The sequence below is a fragment of the Erythrolamprus reginae genome, chromosome 3, assembly GCF_031021105.1.
Source record: "Erythrolamprus reginae isolate rEryReg1 chromosome 3, rEryReg1.hap1, whole genome shotgun sequence".
Classification (NCBI taxonomy): Eukaryota; Metazoa; Chordata; class Lepidosauria; order Squamata; family Dipsadidae; genus Erythrolamprus; species Erythrolamprus reginae.
This window is the reverse complement of record NC_091952.1, coordinates 235,794,870-235,819,632: the sequence shown is the minus strand read 5'-3', so window position 1 is coordinate 235,819,632 and position 24,763 is coordinate 235,794,870. Positions and strand designations below refer to the sequence as shown.

Sequence of the window (24,763 nt, the reverse complement as noted above, 5' to 3'; positions counted from 1 at the left end):
TGGAAATTCAGGGTCAATAGAGGGTTTAAAGGATGCTTGCCAATTCAAATTATTCCCTTTCCTCTTACATGTTATCATTTGTGTTTCTGCATTTTTGCCATATGAATTTTTTAAAAAATCCTTTATTTTTATTTTTATTTCCTTTTTCTGTCTTTCTCTACTCTTCTTCCTTTTCTTCTTCCCCCACCACCTCTTTTAGAGGTTGTATATAGCACATGGAGAAAAAGATTAGTCTTTGCCCAGCTACTCACTGAATTTCATTTTTGTACAGAAGGGACATTAAGTGACGTAGCAAGGCAGGGATAAAATGTCTTCCTGCATTAACCACCTAGGTCCACATTGTACAAGGATGAAAGGAAGTTATTTGCTTTATATGTAGCACAAAGAAAAGGAAACTAACAATAGAGGAATAAGCTTACTAACATAAAAGATAACTTGTAGCTCTAAGTTGCACTGTGGAATTCTTGATGAACTCTGAGCCTGCCTGTTACATTGCCATGCTAAGTAACATCTTCAATGTTTATCGTTGAAGATGTTACCTAGTAGTAGGGACAATGTAACATCTGCAAGAAAACAAAAGCTGAAAGAGTACCAAAGATTCCACAAAAAATGTTCTGAGTCACCTTTTGCATTTCACGTAGTTCCCACGAATTATTTTTTCCTCTTATCTGATGTGATTATTCAGTCCATAGGCAGGCTTCCCCCCTTGTAGAAACACAAGAAAGAAAAGATAAGCTTAACCCTGCTGTTATGTTTCGAGTCTGTGAGACTCAAAATGGAAGTTTGAGACCCTGTAAAAAATTTTTCCCTGCATTTCTGAAACTTGAAATTTTATGACTTTTCATCATTTCAGGGGTTCTCTCTATGATAATTTTTTTGAGCGGATGGGGGGCTTAGTTTTTGCTGGGCAAAAAAAGACATACTTGTACTGTTTTCGAGTCTGTGTGACTCGAACGGAAAATTATTTTAAGTGCTTATATTTGGTCATTTTGAAAACTTCTTTCCCTTGGAAACTAGGTTGAACATTTCTGCACACAATGAAATGAAAATTGAAATAAAAAAATAATGCTGATTGGTTTATTTTGCTCATAGAAACATAGAACCATAGAAACAGAAGACTGGCGGCAGAAAAAGACCTCATGATCCATTTAGTCTGCCCTTATACTATTTTTTGTATTTTATCTTAGGATGGATACTGTATATGTTTATCCCAGACATGTTTAAATTCAGTTACTGTGGATTTATCTACCACGTCTGCTGGAAGTTTGTTCCAAGGATCTACTACTCTTTCAGTAAAATAATATTTTCTCATGTTGCTTTTGATCTTTCCCCCAACTAACTTCAGATTGTGTCCCCTTGTTCTTGTGTTCACTTTCCTATTAAAAACACTTCGCTCCTGGACCTTATTTAACCCTTTACCATATTTAAATGTTTCGATCATGTCCCCCCTTTTCCTTCTGTCCTCCAGAAGGAAAAGCCTCCCCTTTTTGTGAATTTTTTTTTCAATTTATAGATAGTTTAGCCTGCAAAATGTGTACAATTTTACTAAATTTAGTGTGGGATTACTAGTTTAAACATCCCTGATCTTAAGAAAAATATAAATGAACTGAAAAAAATGATGGGTTGGGTCCCACAGAATTGGCCTTCTCTAGGCCCCGTCAACTAGACAATGTCATTTGGCATTAAACAAGTCATTAAACAAATAAATAATAAAGTAGTAATAAAACCCATTTTTGCCACAGTTAGCAATATGTGATTATGCTTGTGACAAAATTCCAGTATCTGCTAAAAAGGACAAGAAAAAAATAATAATGAGACTGCTACCTTCTTACCCAGAATAATCAAATACTGATTCCACCTTGATGAGTCTTTAATATACTAATTGAAATGATTATGCTCTAAGAGGCATTCATGGTAAACGTTTGAAGATAAACACTTAAAAGCAAAGTCTATCAACACAAAAAGAAGTGGCCATGTATTCAACTTTTCATGTTTATTGATGCATTGCCTGGCTTTATTGCACAGGTTATATTTGCTACAGCCATTGTTTACTGTTTCATAGTACTCTTTCTACAAACATACAGTTAAGTATGCACCATATTTGCTCAATGCTAATGAGGATTAGATTGCTTATCTGTAGGCTATGAAACTGAAAATTCAAAAAATCTCATGTTTGCATTAATTACTGGTATCTTTACTTAGCCCAAGCAAATAGAACTTATAAAACCAGCTCGTGTGAAAATTCAGAGGTTTATTTTTCTCCGGAAAACGCAAACATAATATATTCACCATGTGAGATAAGCCACAAGGAAGATAATTTCCAACACCTTCCAAAGCACACAATACATCTGGCTTTCTGCCTAAGGCAGGACTAGAAGTCATGGTCTCTTGATTTCTAGCCCATATATAATGAAAAATACTTCAATAAGCAGAAAGACGCACCACGAAATATAGGGACCATCAAAGAGTTCAGTTTTCTTCAGATAAACAATGTATATATATTTAAAAAAAAACCTGTTTAACCAAATGGGAACAAATGATTTTATTTATTAGTTTTATTTTATGTATTTATTATAAAATGATGTTGTGAGAATTGAATTACAAGCAGCAATAAAATCTTAAGTGGGAAATTAAAAAGCTTTGGACACAAATAATTCTGCTTTCCACCTTCCTCTAATGTTTAAGTTATGGAAACTGAATCATTGACATAGATTGGGATTTCTGCATTTCCCTGGTATCTATTCATGTGATTGAATGATTTTTGACTCCTGGAGACTACTGGAACAACTTGTGTAATTTTCTTAACAACACATTTTGGAGGTGCCTCACCATTGCTTTCTTCCTAGCACTGAAAGAGAATGACTGGCTCAAATTCATTCATTTGTCTTTGAGCCTAAGGCAGGATTTGAAGTCATGGTTTCCTGGTATCTAGCCCTGTGACTTTAAATACTGCCCCCAAAAGCAATGGTTCTCAGATTATTGCTTACATTTGCGATATAAGGGACTTTTAAACATGGATGAGCTTTACTTTACATATATATGGCAAAAAGTGTTTGGAAGAGGGAGTTACACAGAGACATGGTCATACTGGGAAAATGATTGCTAATGAAGAAAATATAAGAAACAAAAGTGTATTAAAACACCATCAACATATAAAGAGAGCAATCATGGGCTTTCTCAAATATGCCCATGTTACACCAACACTCCGCAGTCTGCATTGGTTGCCGATCAGTTTCCGGTCACAATTCAAAGTGTTGGTTATGACTTATAAAGCCCTTCATGGCACCGGACCAGATTACCTCAGGGACTGCCTTCTGCTGCACGAATCCCAGCAACCAGTTAGGTCCCACAGAGTGGATCTTCTCCGGGTCCCGTCAATTAAGCAATGTCGCCTGGCGGGACCCAGGGGAAGAGCCTTCTCTGTGGCGGCCCTGGCCTTCTGGAACCAACTCCCCCCAGAGATTAGAATAGTCCCCACCCTCCTTGCCTTTCGTAAACAACTTAAAACCCACCTCTGCCGCCAGGCATGGGGGAATTGAGATCCTCTTTCCCCCTAGGCCTTTACAATTCTATGCATGGTATGTACGTATGTATGTTTGGTTTTTATATTAATAGATTTTTAATCATTTCTAATACCAAATTACTATTGTACATTGTTTTATTGTCACTGTTAGCCGCCCTGAGTCTCCGGAGAGGGGCGGCATACAAATCCAATCAATCAATCAATCAATCAACAAACAAACAAACAAACAAACAAACAAACAAACAAACAAACAAGTAGTAAGGATACAATAAACCATGATATCCCCTATATACTCGAGTATAAGCCGAGTTTTTCAGCCCCAAAAATGGGCTGAAAAACCCGACCTCGGCTTATACTCGGGTCACCACAAGAGGGCGCCGGATCACCACAAGAGGGTGCACCGCGGGAGCCTGTCAGACATTGCTGGCTTGGGCGGGTGTGGGAAAGGGCAAAGTGCGGCGGCAAAGGACGCTCCAAACGAAGCGGCTGTGGCAAGAGTGGGGCAGTTGCCTCCTCCCCAGCTCTAGCAAAGACGCCAGCCCTTTGCCTTTGCTCTTAGAGCTGGAGCTTCAGTCTTCTTGCAGGTGCCTTCCCTTCCCTGGCTCCAGCAAAGGCGCCAGCCAACTGCTCCGATGGCGTGCGAGGGGGGAAAAGGCGATGGTGAGGTCGGGGGGTGGATTCCTGCTTCACGAGTCCCCCCCCCCCACCTTGCCGGCTTCCCCTCGCCTTTTTCCCCTCGCACGCCATCGGGGCAGTCGCGGGGAAGAAGAGAGAGAGGGTGCAGCCCCACTCGGAACCGCGGCTGGCGGCGGCGGAGGAAGGCTCTCTTTCGCCCAGCGCTGCTTTGGAAGGCGCGACGGGAAAGCGCTCCGGCGTTGTCCGGGCTTCTCCCGCCACGCGCAGCCCAGCAGCGGCGGAGGAAGGCGAATGCGGTTTGGAAGCTGGGAGGGGGGCGGAAGCTTGCCACCAGGCTCGGCTGGGGGGGGCTTGGCTTCTACGTGGGGGGGGGGGGGCGGCCGGGTCCGGCTCCCGCTGCTGACGCGCCCCTCTGACGCACCAGACCTCTTGTCTGCCCGGCCCGAGGCACGAAATCGCTGCTTATGCCAGGCGGCATTGCTTGTGTTCCAGGCGAGCCGCCCGGCATAAACAGCGGTTTCGTGCCTCGGGCCGGGCAGACAAGAGGTCTGGCGCTCCCACGGGGAAGCCACCAAACGCCGTCAGAGGGGCGCGTCAGCGGCGGGAGCCGGACCCGGCCGCCGCCCCCCCCCCCCCACGTAGAAGCCAAGCCCCCCCCAGCCGAGCCTGGTGGCAAGCTCGCCCCCAACTCCCGGAGATCGAGCGCACGAAGAGGCATCTCTCGCCTTCTGCCGCGGCGGAGGAAGGCAAATGCGGCTTGGAAGCTCTTCTGCCCCCCCCCAGCTTCCAAGCCGCATTCGCCTTCCTCCGCCGCGGCAGAAGGCGAGAGATGCCTCTTCGTGCGCTCGATCTCCGGGGGTTGGGGGCGAGCTTGCCACCAGGCTCGGCTGGGGGGGGCTTGGCTTCTACGTGGGGGGGGGCAGCGGCCGGGTCCCGCCGCTGACGCGCCCCTCTGACGCGCCAGACCTCTTGTCTGCCCGGCCCGAGGCACGAAATCGCTGCTTATGCCAGGCGGCATTGCTTGTGTTCCAGGCGAGCCGCCTGGCATAAGCAGCGATTTCGTGCCTCGGGCCGGGCAGACAAGAGGTCTGGCGCTCCCACGGGGAAAAGACGGCGGCTTAAGCCCTTCCCTGTGCTCCGGAAGCCGCTGACGCGCCCCTCTGACGGCATTGAAAAGGCGTGATGCCGGAGAAGCGAGCGATCCGGGAATCCAGGACAGTTTTGGCGAAAACGGCAGCAGGGAAAAATCAGCCGGGCTAACGGCCGCGGCTCAAAAAAGGTTGGGAAACACTGAGATAGAGAGAAAGTGAGAAAGAGAGAGTGAGAGAAAGAGGGGGAGAGAAAGAGAAAGAGGGAGAGAAAGAGAGAGAGAGTGAGAGATGCTCAGTGAGCCTTTCTTTGAAGTTGCCTTTCTTTCTTTCTTTCTTGCTCTTTTTCTTTCTCTCTTTTACCTTCCCTTCCTCTATTTCTTCTTTTCTTTCTCCTTCCCACCTTCTTCCCTCCCTCCCTTCACTCATTCCTCTCTTACTCTCCCCTTTCATAGGTTTCCTTGCTTCCTTCCTCTGTTCCTGTCCCTTCCCCCTTTCTTGCTTTCTTGCTTGCTCTTTTTCTTTCTCTCTTTTACCTTCCCTTCCTCTATTTCTTCTTTTCTTTCTCCTTCCCACCTTCTTCCCTCCCTCCCTTCACTCATTCCTCTCTTACTCTCCCCTTTCATAGGTTTCCTTGCTTCCTTCCTCTGTTCCTGTCCCTTCCCCCTTTCTTTCTTTCTTTCTTTCTTTCTTTCTTTCTTTCTCTTTTTCTTTCTCTCTTTTACCTTCCCTTCCTCTATTTCTTCTTTTCTTTCTCCTTCCCACCTTCTTCCCTCCCTTCACTTATTCCTCTCTTACTCTCCCCTTTCATAAGTTTCCTTGCTTCCTTCCTCTGTTCCTGTCCCTTCCCCCTTTCTTTCTCTTTTTCTTTCTCTCTTTTACCTTCCCTTCCTCTATTTCTTCTTCTCTTTCTCCTTCCCACCTTCTTCCCTCCCTCCCTCCCTTCACTCATTCCTCTCTTACTCTCCCCTTTCATAAGTTTCCTTGCTTCCTTCCTCTGTTCCTGTCCCTTCCCTCTTTCCTTCCTTCCTTCCCACCCTCCGTCCATTCATTCACCCATTCATCTCTTGATCGCTTAAAGCTAGTTTACTGGTTTTCTTTAAAATAAATATTCTAAAACATGTCTCAATTAATGTAATTTTATTGGTTTCTATTTTTATAAGTTACCAGTAGCCACTGCATTTTCTAACCTCGGCTTATACTCGGGTCAATAAGTTTTCACAGTTTTTGTGGCAAAAATTGGTGTCTCGGCTTATACTCGGGTCGGCTTATACTCGAGTATATACGGTAGATATTTTAATACAGCAAAGCAGAATATCTGACTAGTGTTATGGATGGGATTCAGGGGTGGGCTCTAGCCGGAATGCTAAATTGGGCTCACTGCCACGGCACGTGTTTCAGCGAGGTTTTTTGCTTCCATACATGCCAAAACACGGGCGCACCTGTGGCTCCGTGCACTATTTTGCTATCTCTACAGGTGCAGAAGCAAAATTGCGCTGACCATGCAAGCACTCATGAGCCGCCACGGCGAGCCCAATTCAGCGTTCTGGTTAGCTTCTTCATTGACAGTTGCAAATATTCCATTTTACAACAACACGAAGCTTGGAACTTCAGCCTGATGATGGTGAATGTGATTTCACCAAAACGTCGCATACACATGCAAAATATTACACAGGGCAAAACCCGAACTCAGAAATATATATATATATATATATATATATATATATATATATATATATATATATATATATGTGTGTGTGTGTGTCGCATGTTTTTTTTGTTTTTTTGCTGAATTTGAAAATTAAGGGAGACTAGGATAGATCTACTTTGGGCTTATTTTGGCCTCATCAGCTAGCCATACCCACTGGGACTTGAACCTGCAACCTTTGCCTAGTGAGGCAGAGAATTATCCTCTAGGCTACAGTATCCAATCCCTTCAGCTTTGCACCAGGGAAGGGTTACATATTTTTGTGTTGAATCACCCTGGTGTATTAAAGGAACATCACAGCTCCTTATTTGCCTCTCGGCCCAATCCAGGGCCATTTCCAAGGCAGTTAATTTTATTGATAGCCGACAATTCTATCTGTATGTGTCCCTTTTTTTTTTGCTGAATTTGAAAATTAAGGGAGACTAGGATAGATCTATTTCGGCCTTGTTTTGGCCATATATATATATATATATATATATATATATATATATATATATATATATATATATATATATATATATATATATTTATGTACTGGTCTGAAAATACTCTGCAATGACATAGGCTTTTAGCTTCAAGGAACAGCTTCAAGGAACAACCTAAAGAATCTCTTTGGATCCATTGTGGCTTTCAAGACTTGTGACCCGCAGCTATACAGTTTATAGTTTTACCCCAAAGGATATAAAGGCTGATGACTTTCAAAGGTTACTCCTTACATGAAGAGGTATGAAAAGGGCCTGGGGAATGAAATGTTTTATTTATAGTCTCAACGCAAGATAGGATATGGGTTTCTTTTGCTTCCTCCACTAGATAAAGTTCTATATAATTGATGAATGGTTTTAGTTAATGCCACTTATACAGGATGTTTCTTATTTGATATTCCTTGCTATAACTATAGCTATTTCTAGTCACAAGAACATTGCAAATTTGTGAGCTGTTATTGGTCATACTGGTTCTGAACAAAAGACTTTGTTACTATAGTCAACTGGTAGACTCAATTTAGATAATTTGAACAATTATCAATAATTGATGTTTACATATAATGGGTATATAAATAAATCTGTATAGTCTTCTGATATGGAGACTTTAAAATATATTTTAAACTATTTATTTCTTTGGTCTGGTCCCGTCCCCCCCGTCCGTCCGTCCCCCTCCAGTATTTGAAACCAAATACATTTCACTTGTTTGGTCTTTATATATAATAGCTTGAAAAATAGCAAGCCATGTAAAGGTTTATTACATCACCATTTATGCCCACATTTATTATGTACTTGTAAAAATTTTACATTTTTTGTAAAATTGTATTTTGCTGTATGATGGAATTAGAGACAAGGCATGGCAGGATGCTAAGATGTCTGACTGCCTTCACTGTGTTTATTGCTTTATAGTTTTCACAACAGCAAAAAATAGAAGAAAGTAACAGCATTTTTACTGGTGAATTCTCCCTGCCAATCCTTAAGAACATCCTGTTGATGCAACCTAAATGAGATCATGTACCAGTCAGGGATAATGTCCTAAATCATGCTGGCTATATGAACTGGGTGAGATCATGTAGCATGAAAGGCCCATTACACACAACCTCACATAGCCTCCATCTCTACAGCTGTAAATTAGCTATAAATATATATTAATTATTATACAGTGGTACCTCGTGATACGAACCCCTCGTGATACGAACCCCTCGTGATACGAATCTGGGGTTTGGAAATTTTTTGCCTCTTCTTACGAACTTTTTTCGGCTTACGAACCCACCGCAGATTGCAAAATGGCACTCCGCTGGGTGCCGCCGCCTGGCTGTCACCTTCTGAAACAGCCGGGGGGCTTCTCGGTGTTCTCCCGAACGCCGAACCCAGAAGTTTGGGTTCGGGTTCGGGTTCCGGAGGCTGCTGAGAATCGCCCGGCTGTTTCAGAAGGTTGTAGCCGGGTGGTGCAGCCCGGTGGAGCATCGTTTTTGCAATCAGCAGCGATGTTTTCAGCCGATCTGGAGGCTGGAAAGGAGGTGGGGAATCCCCATAGGGAATTCCATGGGCCGAACTTTGACGTCACGAAGACGTCCTTCCTGTAGGCCACGTTTCAGCTGTTTTAAAAGGTGACAGCCAGTCGGCAGCGCCCAGCGAAGCGCCATTTTGCTATTTTTTTTTTCCCTTTTGCATGCCTTAATCACTTTTACATTGTTTCCTATGGGAAACAATGTTTCGTCTTACGAACCTTTCGCCTTACGAACCTACTTCCGGAACCAATTAAGTTCGTAAGACGAGGTATTACTGTACTTCGTAAATAAATATTTTCCATGGTTTTTTTTTCTGTTAGCATTTACATATTTCATTTTTAATCTTTTTTTTGCACCTATTGTTGTAACATGCCAGATTCATTACTCTTACATTTACTGTATATAATTCATCTTTTTTTTTTGGAAAGAAATATTTGTTAATAATGACAGGTAATTAAAGCTACTAAGTTGCTTTAGTAACTCTCACCTTCTACTACTGTGTTAGATTATGAGCTGAAAACAAATTGTGTCCATAAGAAAGGATCATATAGAATGCAGAACTGCTAAATGGAAAGGATCCTATAGAATGCAGAACCCATGTTCACATGATCAAAATTCATAAATATCTCAGGGTCATGTGATTGCCATTTATGACTTGCCTTGACAGTTTCTGACAAGACATGTCAATGGGAGAAGCCAGGTCCAGATTGTTGGGGGACGATATGCCGACTCTCCAAACTGCTTAGATAGGGCTGTAATACACTATGAAGCAGTATATAAGTATAAGTGCTATTACTATTGCTAAAACAAATAGGTTAAAATAAAATAAAGATTCTCCCAAATCAACATTTTTCACTTAGAAGATATTTTTTAAGAAGCACTGACCTGGAGTCATAAATCAAAGGTCTTTAAACTTGGCAGCTTTAACACTTGTGGACTTCAACTTCCAGAATTCTCCACCCATGTCATAAATGGTTAGTATTGCTTATGGGATACAGTGAAGTTTGGAAAGAACCTTAAACATCGGCAGTCAATTCCCTTCTATATAATTGGAAATAAGGGAGATAGATTGTGGCCATTTGGTATATAAAGGAGAATAATAATTTGTTACTGAACCATGGCTTGTTCTTTGATACTTCACATTTACACAATAGGAAAGTTCCTTGGTTTCTCTCTAAACCATTACCTGAAAATTGGAGAGTCAACTTAAATTTATTGTTAAGAATTGGGTTTTAGAGTGCCTAACAAGCATTTTTTTCTCTTTTGTCTTTTTCTATTTCTTGTCTCTTATCTCAACTCACCACTTCTTTTTCATGTTGGCTCTTTCCCCTTCCCCCGGAAAGAAAATCAAGAAACCTATGTGTCTCTGATCTAATGTTTTTGTCTATGAAAGAGACAAAAACATTAGATCAGACCATTTTGACAGTCTCAAAATGGGTGAACAGTGCAGTCAGGCGGTAGGGAAAGCAAGTAGGATGCTTGGCTGCATAGCTAGAGGTATAACAAGCAGGAAGAGGGAGATTATGATCCCGCTATATAGAGTGCTGGTGAGACCACATTTGGAATACTGTGTTCAGTTCTGGAGACCTCACCTACAAAAAGATATTGACAAAATTGAACGGGTCCAAAGACGGGCTACAAAAATGGTGAAAGGTCTTAAGCATAAAACGTATCAGGAAAGACTTCATGAACTCAATCTGTATAGTCTGGAGGACAGAAGGAAAATAGGAAAGGGAACACAAGAACAAGGGGACACAATCTGAAGTTAGTTGGGGGAAAGATCAAAAGCAACATGAGAAAATATCATTTTACTGAAAGAGTAGTAGATCCTTGGAACAAACTTCCAGCAGATGTGGTAGATAAATCCACAGTAACTGAATTTAAACATGCCTGGGATAAACATATATCCCTCCTAAGATAAAATACAGGAAATAGTATAAGGGCAGACTAGATGGACCATGAGGTCTTTTTCTGCCGTCAGACTTCTATGTTTCTGTGTTTCTATATTGGCAGCATCTTTTTCATACACAAAAATCTCTTTTTCTCTGTATTTGAAAAAGATATCACCAATATCTATTTTTTTAACCAAATATGAATCCTATGGCAAGAAATATTTAATTTGGGTTTTTTTTTGGAGAATTTGAGGAAATAGAAGAAGCTTCAGAATTGTCAACAGGTCACAATAGGGCAATTTGGACTGCCTCTTGGGCCAGTATTGCAGGGAAGGTTTAGCTAATGTTTCTCTCCTAGCACTGGCTGAACTGCTTCTAGGCTGACCAGTTTTGACATTAACCGAGTGGTGAAATCTATTTTTTTTTTAATACCAGTTCTGTGGGCGTGGCTTGGTAGGTATGGTATGGCTTGGTGGGCATGGCTTAGTGGGCAGGGAAAGGATACCACAAAATCTCCATTCCCACTCCACTTTAGGGGAAGAAAACTGCAAAATCCCCATTTATTATTTTATTTATTTATTAGATTTGTATGCCGCCCCACTCCGTAGACTCGGGGCGGCTCACAACAGCAATAGAACAATTCATAATAAATGTAATAATTTAAAAAACATTTTAAAAACCCCCATTATTAATCAAACATACATACAAACATACCATACATAAATTGTATAGGCCCGGAGGAGATATCTCAATTCCCCCATTTCGTCCCCACTCCTGGGGGAAGGATATTACAAAATCTCCATTCCCATTCTACTCTGGGGCCAGCTAGAGGTGGAATTTGCTGGTTCTCTGAACTACTCAAAATTTCCGAACTACTCAAGATTTCTGCTACCGGTTCTCTGAACTACTGTTCTCTGTACTATTACTACTACTACTACTACTACTACTACTACTACTACTACTACTACAACAAAATTTCTGCTACTGGTTCTGCAGAACCTGTGAGAACTTTCTGGATTTCACCTCTAGATGAACCACAAAGCTGCCTACTGAAAAATTCACACAATCCAGAGCAGTCTAGCATAAACAACCTTCAGCCAGTGCTGGAAAGATTTTTGTCAGCTTTCCCTTGTCACAAGAAATCTAGAGGCGATGCTGAGATAGTGTCTAAACTGAACAAATCAGTGAGTCAGATGAAGGTTGTATATTTGAAACTTCATCAGAGGGGTTCATTCCTTCAAATCTTTTGAAAAGCCCTAGCAAATAAGCTATACTATATTTTAATTCAAATTTATTGATTCAGCCATATCCATTTTTTTTAAAATATTTGGTCCATTGTGACCCGTCAAAGATGGGTCTTTAACCAATTTAACCCATAAGTGAACTATAATATTTTGCACAGTTTAAGCTCTGAACGATGGACTGTTAATTAGTGATAAATGTTCATTAGTAAATAATCACATCTGATGATTACTTAGTCTTAAAATCTGAACAAACCTAATAAACTGGGGCAATCAATACTTAAAATGCCAGGTTTGTATTTAGGAATTCTCATTGCAGTGTGTGTGTATGTATGTATACACAGTATACACACACACACACACACACACACACACACACACACACATTGCTCAAAAAATAAAGGGAACACTCAAAGAACACATCCTAGATCTGAATGAATGAAATATTTTCATTAAATACTTTGTTCTGTACAAAGTTGAATGTGGTGACAACATGTGAAATTTATTGTCAGTCAGTGTTGCTTCCTAAGTGGACAGTTTGATTTCACAGATGTTTGATTTACTTGGTGTTATATTGTGTTGTTTGGTGCTCCTTTTATTTTTTTGAGCAATATATGTATATATTGCTCTAGCCAGCACACAATAATCAACTAAAATATAATATAATGTTTTGATATTAGCTTAGAAAAGATTGTAAGAAGGAGAGCTATGTTATTGATGTAGTAGCTAAATATCAGGATTCTCATGGCTCTTTTGTTGACAAGTAGCAAATTTAGTTAGAGATACATACACTTTTATGAGCTCACCGCATCAGATTTTCAGAATGGCTAAAGAATGCAAAGCAGTTCATATTAACATGATAAAAGATTTCTTAAAGATAATGATGTGCCTGCATTTTACTTACTTTAACACAGTCCTTCTCAATTATTTTCTGTTACGCTCCTCCTAGGAAGAAGTAAACATTTTGCGCGCCCCCAACTCTCCGCTAGGACAATTGTTTGCAATATTCGGCACATTTTTGCTGAAAAAACTTATCAGTGTGATTGGGGTGCTATGTGTTTAAGTGATACCTTAATTTATTTGGTTTCATGCTGTCTGCTGTCAACATTTTTAGACATAGTAAACATACCAGTCTTCCTTCATCTCCCACCATAGTTACAATGAAGTCAAGCACTACATATGTTCCGTTATATTTCCTCCTCTTAGCTTTTGGGAAACTTAAGTTTGACTCATTATCTCCATCTCTCTCCTTCTTTCTTTTCATCCCTGGTGTCTCTTAAAGGTTTGTTATCTGCACTTCATATAGTATCTCCTGCTCTGTGCCGTGTGCTATTGTTCAGTGGGGAAAAACCCTACTCCCTCTGGCAAAAAAAAGCGCAATGCCTGGGTTCACGCATCCTCCCCGGCATTGTTCTCCACATACCCTGGGGGGGGGGGGCTGCTGCACTATTTGAGAAGCATGGCTTTAAGAGGTTATAGATAAAGTGTGGAGCACAATAATGTGCCAATGATGCCTATTCTTTCAATGTTGTCTTCCAATTTGAAGTTATAACCTTTAGTTTAATAAGCATTGATTACAATTCTATAGATTTTTACTAGTAAATAAATCACTAAATTGTTATTTCTGAGTAGACACATTTAGCACACTATTGATGGTAGATATTGTTTGTCTATGTATCAATTTTTCTCCTCTCTTCTATATAACTTTCTTATTGATTAATGCCCGGTTGGCGGCTTAAACCGCCAGCTGAAATTGCCCCCAGAGCCGGGGGACGCTGCAGCGAGCTCCATGGAGCTCCGAACTTCCGGTTTCTGGGGAAACCGGAAGTTCGGCATTTGGCAGCGCACCAAGGTGGCGTTCCGCGCCAAAGTGGTGTGCTGCATGCAGAGCCTGGGGGAGGTCCTAGATTGCCCTATTTAAGGGCGGTCCGAGCAGGACCTCCTCCTTGCCCTGCTTGGTTCCTGAAGCGAACCCCGCCCATCCTCCGCTATCAACAGTGTGTCCTAATGAGGTTGCTTCTGGGCCGAATAGGAATTTTTTGTGGCTTCCCCTTTAGAGGCGGCCATCTTTTTGCCTATTCCACACTGACGGTAAGGATGGAATGGTTAGGGGGTGCAGCGCTATATAGATATTTCATTAGGCTTCCCTCTGGTCACTGGGGTTGGCAGGTTAGGGGCGGAAATGGGCAGTAGGAGTGACTGCACATGCTCCTTTGGGCATCTTTTAAAAGGATGATGGACCGCCTCTCTCCATGAACTATAGGTTGTTACAACTTCGGGGATTGGAGAGAGGATGCCCATGGGACTCACTGGATCCAATTTCCCTAGGGGATTGGAGGGTGAGCTCCTCCCACACGCTGAAGGGCGTGGCTCAGATCCAGGTGAAGGTGGCTACCTTCACCTGGTTCAGCATGGAGTTATGCCCAATGTTGCCCAGGAAGGTTCTGGCAGGAATTTCCGCCCTGTTAGTTTTTGGTCTCTGCAAGTCCTTTGTTTATAGTTGAATTTGAATATTTAAATTTACGTTTTTAAAGTTACGTTATTTAAATTTATGCTAATTTAATAAAGTGACCCTATATTTAATCCATACACTGTCTCAGCGTCTTTACTCCGCTTCCGGGGTCTTTCTTATTTAGGATAGTGATCTATGAATAGTTAAGTACAACATGAGCAGCGCCTAGTTACTTAAATTCCACCATGCACTAGGGAGACATATGGGCTTTATAATTAAAACAGAAGCATTGTCAGTAGTTAAGTTCAATTAAAAACCACAGCAAATATAATTTTAATAGCTTATACTAAATGGCAACAATGAATGCATATCTATAAAGGATATCCTTTCATACATTATTTAAATAATGATTCCCTCTAAAAAGTAGGGAAAACTTCTAAGGTTACTGGGTACTTTGATCCTTAAAATGAGTTGGGATTTAGAAGCATCTAGGTAAGTATATGGAAACAGAAAAAAGAAGGAAAAATAAACAGAGAATTTATGGGGCAAGTCAATGTTGAGTGATGTGGTAGCCTGTCAGGGTTCCGAGTAATGCATTCTCAGGGACTGCCTTCTGCCGCACGAATCCCAGCGGCCAGTTAGGTCCCACAGAGTGGGTCTTCTCTGGGTCCCGTCAACTAAACAATGCCACTTGGCGGGACCCAGGAGAAGAACCTTCTCTGTGGCGGCCCCGGCCCTCTGGAACCAACTCCCCCCAGAGATTAGAATTGCCCCCACCCTCCTTGCCTTTCATAAGCTACTTAAAACCCACCTCTGCTGCCAGGCATGGGGGAATTAAGACTTTTTTCTCCCCCTAGGCCGTTACAACTGTATACATGGTATGTTTGTATGTATGTTTGGTTTTTATATATATGTATGTATGTTTGGTTTTTATATATATAATTTGCTTTTAGTATTGGATTTTATTGTATATTGTTCATGATTGTTGTTAGCCGCCCCGAGTTTTCGGAGAGGGGCGGCATATAAATCCAATAAAACTTGAAACTTGAACTTGAAAGTTGAATTCTCCAAAAGCAGAAAACGGGGGCAGGTAGATTACTCGAAGATCATGGTTATTAGATACATCATATCAGCACAGCTAGAGAAAACCAATTTTAGAAGTTCGTATTGTTTTTCCTCTAATTAAAAGAGCAAATATTTCCCTCCCCAGATATCAGTGATCACATTGTCCAAGGAAAGTATCTGGGAAGCTTCTTGGTCACCCCTCTCCTCCCTATCTTGTCACCTTTTGGGATGACCTTGGTTCCCACAAGAAAACTTTTTATTTTGTTTTTTTTTAAATGTCTTTATTAGGTATTTACATTAAAAAACTATAAAAACAATGACAAGAGACAACTTACAAAGGATATAAAAACATATACACATATAAGAGATAAATAACTTCCATATTTACAAGTGGAAACATTTGAAAATTTACACAAACGTCAACCATTCTATTGACCCTTATTTGTTAAAGCCTACTTGTATCAGTCTGAAATTACTTTGTACTTTAATATAATTTACATTTGATATTCCATTTCTAAATCATGTTATTTTTTATAACTATGAATTAGTAAAGATATTTGACAACAATTTATCTATGTACTTTGTTCTCTGGTTAAAAGATTTATAAGATTATAGATAGATAGATAGATAGATAGATAGATAGATAGATAGATAGATAGATAGATAGATAGATAGATAGATGTATGCATGCATGTATCTATTTATTATTATTATTATTATTATTATTATTATTATTATTATTATTATTATTAGACATGCATTAGAAGACATGTATGTATGTGTGTATGTATGTATATGTGTCACATGTTTTTGCTGAATTTGAAAATTAAGGGAGACTATGATAGATCTATTCAGGCCTTGTCTTGGCCTTATCAGCTAGCCATACCCTCTCTGGGACTTGAACTTGCAGCTTTTGCCTTGTAAGGCAGAGAATTAACCTCTAGGCTACAGTAGATATATACAGTAGATATATACAGTAGATATATACAGTAGATATATACAGTAGTATATATATATAAAATAGGGCAAATAAATGATGGTTTGATCCAATCCCTTCAGCTCTGTACCAGGGAAGGGTTACATGTTTTTTGTGTCGAATCACCCTGGTATATTGAAAGAGCATCACAGTTTCCTTTTAAATATTTTTTTTTATTCATCCAATTGTACCACCTGTTCCAAGTCTGATATATATATATATATATTAATTTTAACTGGTAGTCAGCCTATCTATTTCTCCCCTTCCTTTCCCCCATTCAAAGTTTGTGGCAACTATGAGGCAGGAAAAGATGGCATCAGCAGGTTCACTTCAGAGTTGACAGAAATGGAGCTTTCATGTCACCGTCAGGAGATCACAATCAAAATCCTAGTTAGTGGCAGATATTTTTCTCTCTCTAGGCACAAAGAGAAAAATATCTGCTGTGAAATCTGCATAGGCATCAGGAAGAACATCAGGAAATGTTCACCTCCCTCCATTCAACCAACCCGACTCCACTCTGATGCAAGGGATTAAATCTTATATATATATATAGATTTATATATATATATATATATATATATATATATATATATATATATATATATATATAAATATAAATAAATCTTATATATATATATAAAATAGGGCAAATAAATGATGGTTTGATTTTTGCTATATTATATATAAATTCTGGGATTATTAACTTTGTGGGAACTATTTTATAAATTTGTATACCACTATGAACAGCACAATCGATAAATAAATTCATCCTCAATGCAGTGTAATGTAAGGCAAATGTAAAAACCTCTGTAATTCTACACAATGGAAATCTACTATGAAAACATTTCAGTTCTTTAGAAAAAATCTGAACAGTTAGCGTGGGTGATGTTGAAACTTCTTTAATGCTGAAGCTGGCATTTCAGCAGGGAGCATAAGGCATTATTTTCATTCTATAAATAAAGTTGCTACACATTTTGCAAACACAGAAGGACAATATAACCATTATAATCCTGTTTTCTAAAATAAAAGTGTCAGCAATGTGATCCTGAGGAATTATTTCAATGTGCTAAACCTACTTAAAAGAAAACTTCCTTTCTTTTAAGCACAAGCATCCATGAAAAGCTATAGACCTAATTCCCAGGATATTTATCTGAAAAGACATCTGGGTTATTTCTTTGGAGATAGGGAGGGGGGAAATACAGTGGCACCTCTACCTAAGAATGCCTCTACTTAAGAACATTTCTAGATAAGAACCAGGTGTTCAAGATTTGTTTGCCTCTTCTTAAGAACCATTTTCTACTTACGGTAAGAACCCGAGCCCGGAAAAATTTCCCAGGAAATTTGAGAGCAGCACAAAGGCCCGGCCAGTTTCCTGCCATTCCCCCTGGGTTTCTCTCTATGGCGCAGTGTATAGGAGGCAGCCTCGCACCAGGTGTATGGGAGGCGCGTGCTTCTCCTTGCCGCCTCAGAGTCCTTGTTTTTTTAAGCCTTAAAGTTTTTGATTTTTTTTTTATTCCCTTCACCTCACCTTCTTCCTTCGGAAGCGACTGTCCTCCTCCTCATCTTCTTCCTCCTCCTCCTCCCACCCAAATTCCGAGATTTTATTTCTTTTATTTTTTATTACGCATTATTTGCTTTTAAATTGATTCATATGGGAAAAAATTGCTTCTGCTTACAAACTTTTCTACTTAAGAACTTAATCATGGAACAAATTAAGTTCTTAAGTAGAAGTACCACTGTATTATAGCCAACCATACATGCTTTAACCATATGTCCTATTGAATATCAGCACTCAGTAAATAATTATGTGTTTGGTTATTTTTTTCTTTAATTATTATTAATGAAAAGGTTAGAAAAGTTCTTTGGAGCAATATTTTTCATAATTTAGTCCCCTATCAATTTAGCCTGGTTTTAGTTAAGTATAATCTAAGTAAAACCTAATTTTAAAATCTAAAATCTGTATCTAATCTGTATATGAAAGCATCAGGATAGCACCTGCATGATTGCTCAAAAGTTCATATTCATCCAGACATCCCCCCCCCCCTCAAAGGGGCAATAGTTGACTCATAACCAGGAAGTAGAGATTGCTGTTGTTCCAAATTATGCATACTTTATTGTCTTCTGTGCTTACAGGACTACTTTTGAACTATTGATAAGATTCAGTACTATATTCAGTACAGTACTATTTCTGATACTATTGTTTTTTTCATGTTAAGAAAAGAAAACAGCTGTCCACAGAGGGTGCATTTCCAAAAAATTAGCAAGGGTTTGCTAGTGGATGTGACCATGGTGGGCATGTCCTAATTGTCCTTATGCACCATGGCATGGAGGGTGTTTTTGTCCTTTCTGTGCTATGGAGGTTTTTCTCTAGCCTCCGGGAGGGTGAAAATGGGCTCCCCAGGCTCTGGAGGTCCTTCCTGAACTTCCAGTAGGTCTATTTTACCCCCTTCCTGAACCTCTGTGTTCTCCAATGCACTACTGCGGAGAGTTCAACATGGGAGTGGGATTTGGGGTTCTCTGAATTGAACAGAATCTTACCTGTAACAATATTGGGTTGCTACCAGTTCAGATAAGAATGGTGCGCCAGTAGCAAAAGTTGCGCTGTGCACACAGTTTCTGTTCTCCTGCATATGTGCGTGCACGTCCCAGTGTGTTTTGCCTTCTGTGCATGCGCAGGAAGCAAAATCTCTCATGCGAGATTTTGGCAATTTTTTCAATCTGTGTTTGCATGGAAAGGGGGAAAAATCACCAAAACCTTACGCATGCTCATGTCCCAGAAGCAAAAACATGCTGGGATGCATATACACACAGGAGAATAGAAGCAGTGTGTGCAGTGAACCGGTTGCATTGAGAATGGGAATCCGCCCCGACCTAGAGGTTGTCCCAAACCCCTGCAAATGCCCAGCAGCCCATCCCATTGTCCACACATATCATTTCCATTCATAACAATAAAAACAAGAATGGTATGCTGAAAATTTTACTTGGGTCAGAGTTTTAATAAAAACATTCCAAAGTTTTTTAAAAAAGGTTCCTCTTCGTAGGTTATTTATAACAAAATATTATGAGTGGTGAGAAGTATTTAATTTGAATGGTTTTAATTAATATTTACAAATAGTGGAATTTTGTTAATTAAATATTCTCAAAACATTTCCCATTTCTGCTCTGGAGAAAATATGCTCTCCAGAGTATATTTTTCTCTAAGTTTTAATGCACAAAACTCCCATTAACGTTAGAAAGATTTTTCCATGCAGAACAAGAATGGAATATGAAATGAAAAAGCTTGCTGGAAATATTTTTATGAGCAATTTATGAGTTTTATTACTTCATAATTGAAGGAAGTATGATTTCAACATAAATAACAAAATAACAGAGTTGGAAAGAACCTTGGAGGTCCTTCTGCCCAACCTCTTAATCAAGTAGGAGACCCAATACCATTCTAGATAGGTGGATGTCCAGTCTCTTCTTAAAAGCCTCCAGTGATTGAGTACTCACAACTTCTGAAGGCAAACTGTTCCACTGGCTAATTGTTCTCACTGTTAGGAAGTTTCTCCTTGGTTTTAGGTTGCTTTCTCTTCTTGATTAGTTTCCATCTATCATTTCTTTCCTGCCTTATCTTGCCATTCTTGACTTTAGTTTAAAATGAGGGGATCCTGTTCTAATCCAGATTAAAACATGATTATGGGCAATCTTCTCATAGTTCCCATCAACCATCTCCTCCCACTAATGAATGTATGACTGTAACTTTTTTGCTTGTATCCTTACAATTTATATTGACTGGTTCCTAATATGATTTCATTGCTTATTTGTGTTCTGCCATTGTGTCTCAACCGCCTGTAATTACAGGGTAATTAGTCCAGGAAGACACACACCACACGATAAAAGGAAAACCCAAAAGTCTTTATCAACAGAAAAACAGAAACAGCTCCCTTTTTAAATGTCAAAGGGATTTTCTGGTACACACAAGGCACAGGTTAAATGCAATCCAAATTCTCACCCAACAACTGGGAAATTGAGTCCAATTCTAAAGTCCAGAAAGTCCACACACAATATTGAATAGCAAAAACCACGATCTTGACAAAACTATGAATCAGATAAACTACCATGAGGCTAAAACAGCAGGCTGCTCTTTTATCTGTAGCACTAATTACAGCAGCCCCACCCAACCACAGGTGGCCTCATTTATCTCCTGAAATAATCCTTCAGTTGTTGTCTCCTATGCATCACTCTACGCATGCGTGGATGTGTCATAAATTCTTGTTCAGAATCCAGGGATGATAAAGATGATTGATCTCCTCCTGGGCTGTCTGCCAAACTCCCCTCTTCCAAGTCACCCCCACCTTCTTCTTCTTCCGAGGAAACTTCACTACCTGACTCTGTCGGCAATAAAACAGGCCTATGACATGTTGATGTTTCCCCTGCATCCACCTCCACATTCCTTGGGGCAGGAGCTGGGCCAGAGCCAACCACAACAATTTGTAATCGGACTATCATTAAGTGTTGAGCCTTATGATTCTTGACAAACTTATATTTTCTTTTATGTACACTGAGAGCATGCACCAAGACAAATTCCTTGTGTGTCCAATCACACACATATATTTTAAGAGAATTAAAGAGAACCAGTCTTCAGATTTAATTGATCAATTTTTAAATCAACCTCTTGCAAAAAAGTAGATTGAAAGACAAAACAAAAACAACAACAACACAGCCAAAACTGGAGAAAACTAGGAAACATTGAACTCACCTCACTGAAAAATAATCACATAGTACTATAACTGAAATTCATTTTTATATAGTATTTCTTAAATAAATATTGTATTTTCTAAGAAAACTGCTTCAAACATTATCTTGAGATTGGCTCTTAATCTGAAATCAGTCCTTCAATTGATGGTAGAACTTTTAATATATTTTCTAAAATTCCAATAAATTCCGAGGGAGAACTTTAGGTTTCTTGCTTCTTTTTTTAAAAAAGTGTGAAAGAGGAAAATGAAAAATCACATCAAAGTTAAAAATCTTAGTAAACTAATCTTAAAAGGACATTTCATCCAATGGGAATATCATTTGAAAATAAGCACAAATTCTGTTGAAATAAATATAACATTTTTTTAAGGAGCATACTGACAAAATATTAACAGCCATAAATATTTATGATTCCTGAAAAAGAACATAGCCCTAGTCCGTAGTCTCCCTCAGTCACATGAGTTTTAAAATGAAATATACTTTATATTTGGTCATCACAATATGAAACAGATGTTGAGACTTTTGAAAGAGTGCAGAAAAGAGCAACAAAATGATTAGGGGGTTGCAGGTTAAAACCTATGAAAAACAGTTGCTGAAATTGAGTATGTCTAGTTTAATGAAAAGAAGGATTGGGGGTGACATGGTAAGAATTCCAATATTTGAGGGTCAGTGCGGATGCCGCAAAGTCCCTGTGGGGAACAGGGTCTTCAGAGGGACTTAGGGCAACCCAGACGTGTGGGGTCACTCATGAATTCGAATCCTAGAAAGAAAACGTGGACACATTTCTCTCTGGGTGAAATGACACAGTTTTGGGCCGTGCACTTCCTTTTATTGGGGGGAATATGCAAATCGGGTAAGGTTATACGTATATGTCAAGTGGTATACAAACATCCAATAACATAACTCTAAGATATGACACAACTTCCAAGTCCTTCCTATCTACATATGGCACGTAACTAGTTTCTACTGAACAAATGTCTCTTATGGCTAATTTCCTGGGACCTTTGTTGTGAATATGGTTATCTCCTGTTTACCACAAAGCAAGGTCTTTTATTGCTGCTTTCGTCCGGTGTGCCCCAGGAAATGTAAATATGCATCCTTTTATCACAGTTCTCATCCTGCTGGCACATTCTTGTTATTCAGGGGGGGCTGCCATGAACTGCTTTATGGCCAGTCACTTCCTCAAGCAAAGTTCACCAGAAATGCAGACTTGTCCTTATGTGGTTTTTTCGTTCAGTCCTGTTCTGGCTAATGGAATAAAAGTGTATAAGACAGTTATGTTAGAAGTCCAGATATTAAATCCTATCCTAACATGATATGGTAGCCACAGGTCAGCCACAAAGAAGAGGGATGAAACCTTTCTTTCCAAAGTACCAGAAGGTAAGAGAAGAAATAATGTATGGAAGCTAATCAAGGAGAGAAGCAACCTTGAACTAAGGAGAAACTTCTTAACAATGAGAACAATTAACTAGTGGAATAGCTCGCCTTCAGAAATTGTGGGTGCTTCATCACTGCAGTTTTTTAAGAAGAGATTGGATAGCTGGATTGAGACAAGGTTGGAGAAAAAGAACTAGAAAAACTCCAGGATCCCTTCCAACTCTATTATTCCGTTAGGTTATTAGACAACAACAGCATCTTTACTATTGAAAAGGAAAATAATGTTTCTTGATGACATAAAAATGTTGGATGACACTTAGAGAATCTGTGCATTGACAAAATTTCCATCTGTCAAATGCAAAAGGTCATATTGCTTGGGTCTACACACATACAGTACTTTGCCAATACGTTGCAACATCTTCATTTTTTTGGATGTGCATAAAGGCCCCCACTAGCTAGAACAGGCAACTGTGATTTCATAGTGCTGTGTATATAATAATAATTCAGCAGCTAAAATGAAAACACTTAGGAGTTTATTTGCATTACACACAATTAGGACTGCCCTGTGGATTTTCCTAAAGGACAGCTTTTCCGCAGCATTTATTAAAAGCTAAATATTTATTTACTGGAAGGAACAAAAATTATTCTTTCAAAGGTTAGTCATGCTTTAACTGCTCATGGTGTCTAATGAAGTAAAAGGATGGATTGATGAGTTTGGGTGGGATAAATAACTACAATTGCTAGATGCAATTACAATTTACAGTACATTCAAAGTCTCTTGGCAAAATAGCTTTAATTAATGAATTGGGTCTAATTATTTGTGCTTGTGGGCTAGAATTGCATCTCAGGTGAAAAATAACTGGTTGAAAGTATAAATCTGGTTAAGGTTCTTCATTGTAATTAGTTGTGGGAATTCATATTTTAAGAACAAATGCAGTTGCTTAAGCAAGGTAATTTTTTGTAAACTTGGGTCAGTTTAACACTAATTCAGGTCCATGTTCTCCTTTATTATGTTATCAATGGGCATGTGTAAATTAATAGAATATGGGGAAAATCCATTTTTGAACTGCACTCAGAAATCTGCAAAAGAAAACATGCTTTCTTCAGAATAAAGACTCCTGAGAAGCTATTAAGTACATTCATTTCAAGATTTTCTTTTAAATGAATTTAAGTTTTAGGTGTTAAAGGGGAAAAAATAGCTAGGTAGGACTACCTCCTTTTTTTAGGATTTAGGAGTTGTGTTAATCATTGTGTTAATCATTGTGGATTTATATCTATACTCTACACTGTTTCCCATCAAAGTTAATATCTCTAACATTTCGGCTGGCCTCAACTAACTTGATCTTTGACTAAATAGCATGAATTCCATTTTTAAATAGAAGTATAAATTTTAATATGGTAGCTTGTCTTATTCATATGTTAATCCATCCTTCGCATTTTTGGGACAGCCTTATTATAACCATATGCTATAGAATTGACTATTCCTGGTTCTCGGGATGATGATTTTTAAACTGTTTTTCAGAGCTAAAAATGCATCATTCACAATGGCAAGACTTGTTAATAAGATTAAATATTCAAATACTATGCAATATATTGTTCTTGTTGAACATGAAAATCTAATGTCATATCTAGAATAATTTTCCTCTCTTCCAAGTTTTAAAACAGAGAGGTTAATTTAAAATAGTAATCAATTAAAAGATGAGTTTATGGGATGTACTTTAAATCAATATGACTATGAGCTAGATTCCAGGCTTTGCTCAACAGAGAGCATTGGGAAAGAAAATTGGGAAAATTCTAATAATTCAAGAGGCTCTAATGAATTATTTTTATTGGAGAAAAATGAGAGAGCTGTAATAGGAATAGTATAGGGTCTCCTTCTTGAGCCAGAGATTGGGCTAGAATCTCTATGTAACTTTCTGTGTAATTTTCAGAATATTCCAATGACAGTTGTGTTTCTAGAGGGTAAATCCAAAAATGTATCTGAAATTTTTTTCCAGGCGTAATTCCATGTAAGAATGTGTACTTTTTAGAAAAGGTGGACATACAGTATGTTAAAGTTTTATGCAAAATATACTGAA

The 24,763-nt window shown here is 39.2% G+C and overlaps 1 protein-coding gene across 1 annotated transcript in view; it reads left to right on the top strand.

Annotated features, from left to right (window-relative positions):
• Positions 1 to 24,763, top strand: part of CSMD3 (CUB and Sushi multiple domains 3) — a 615,639-nt gene that overhangs the window by 74,439 nt on the left and 516,437 nt on the right.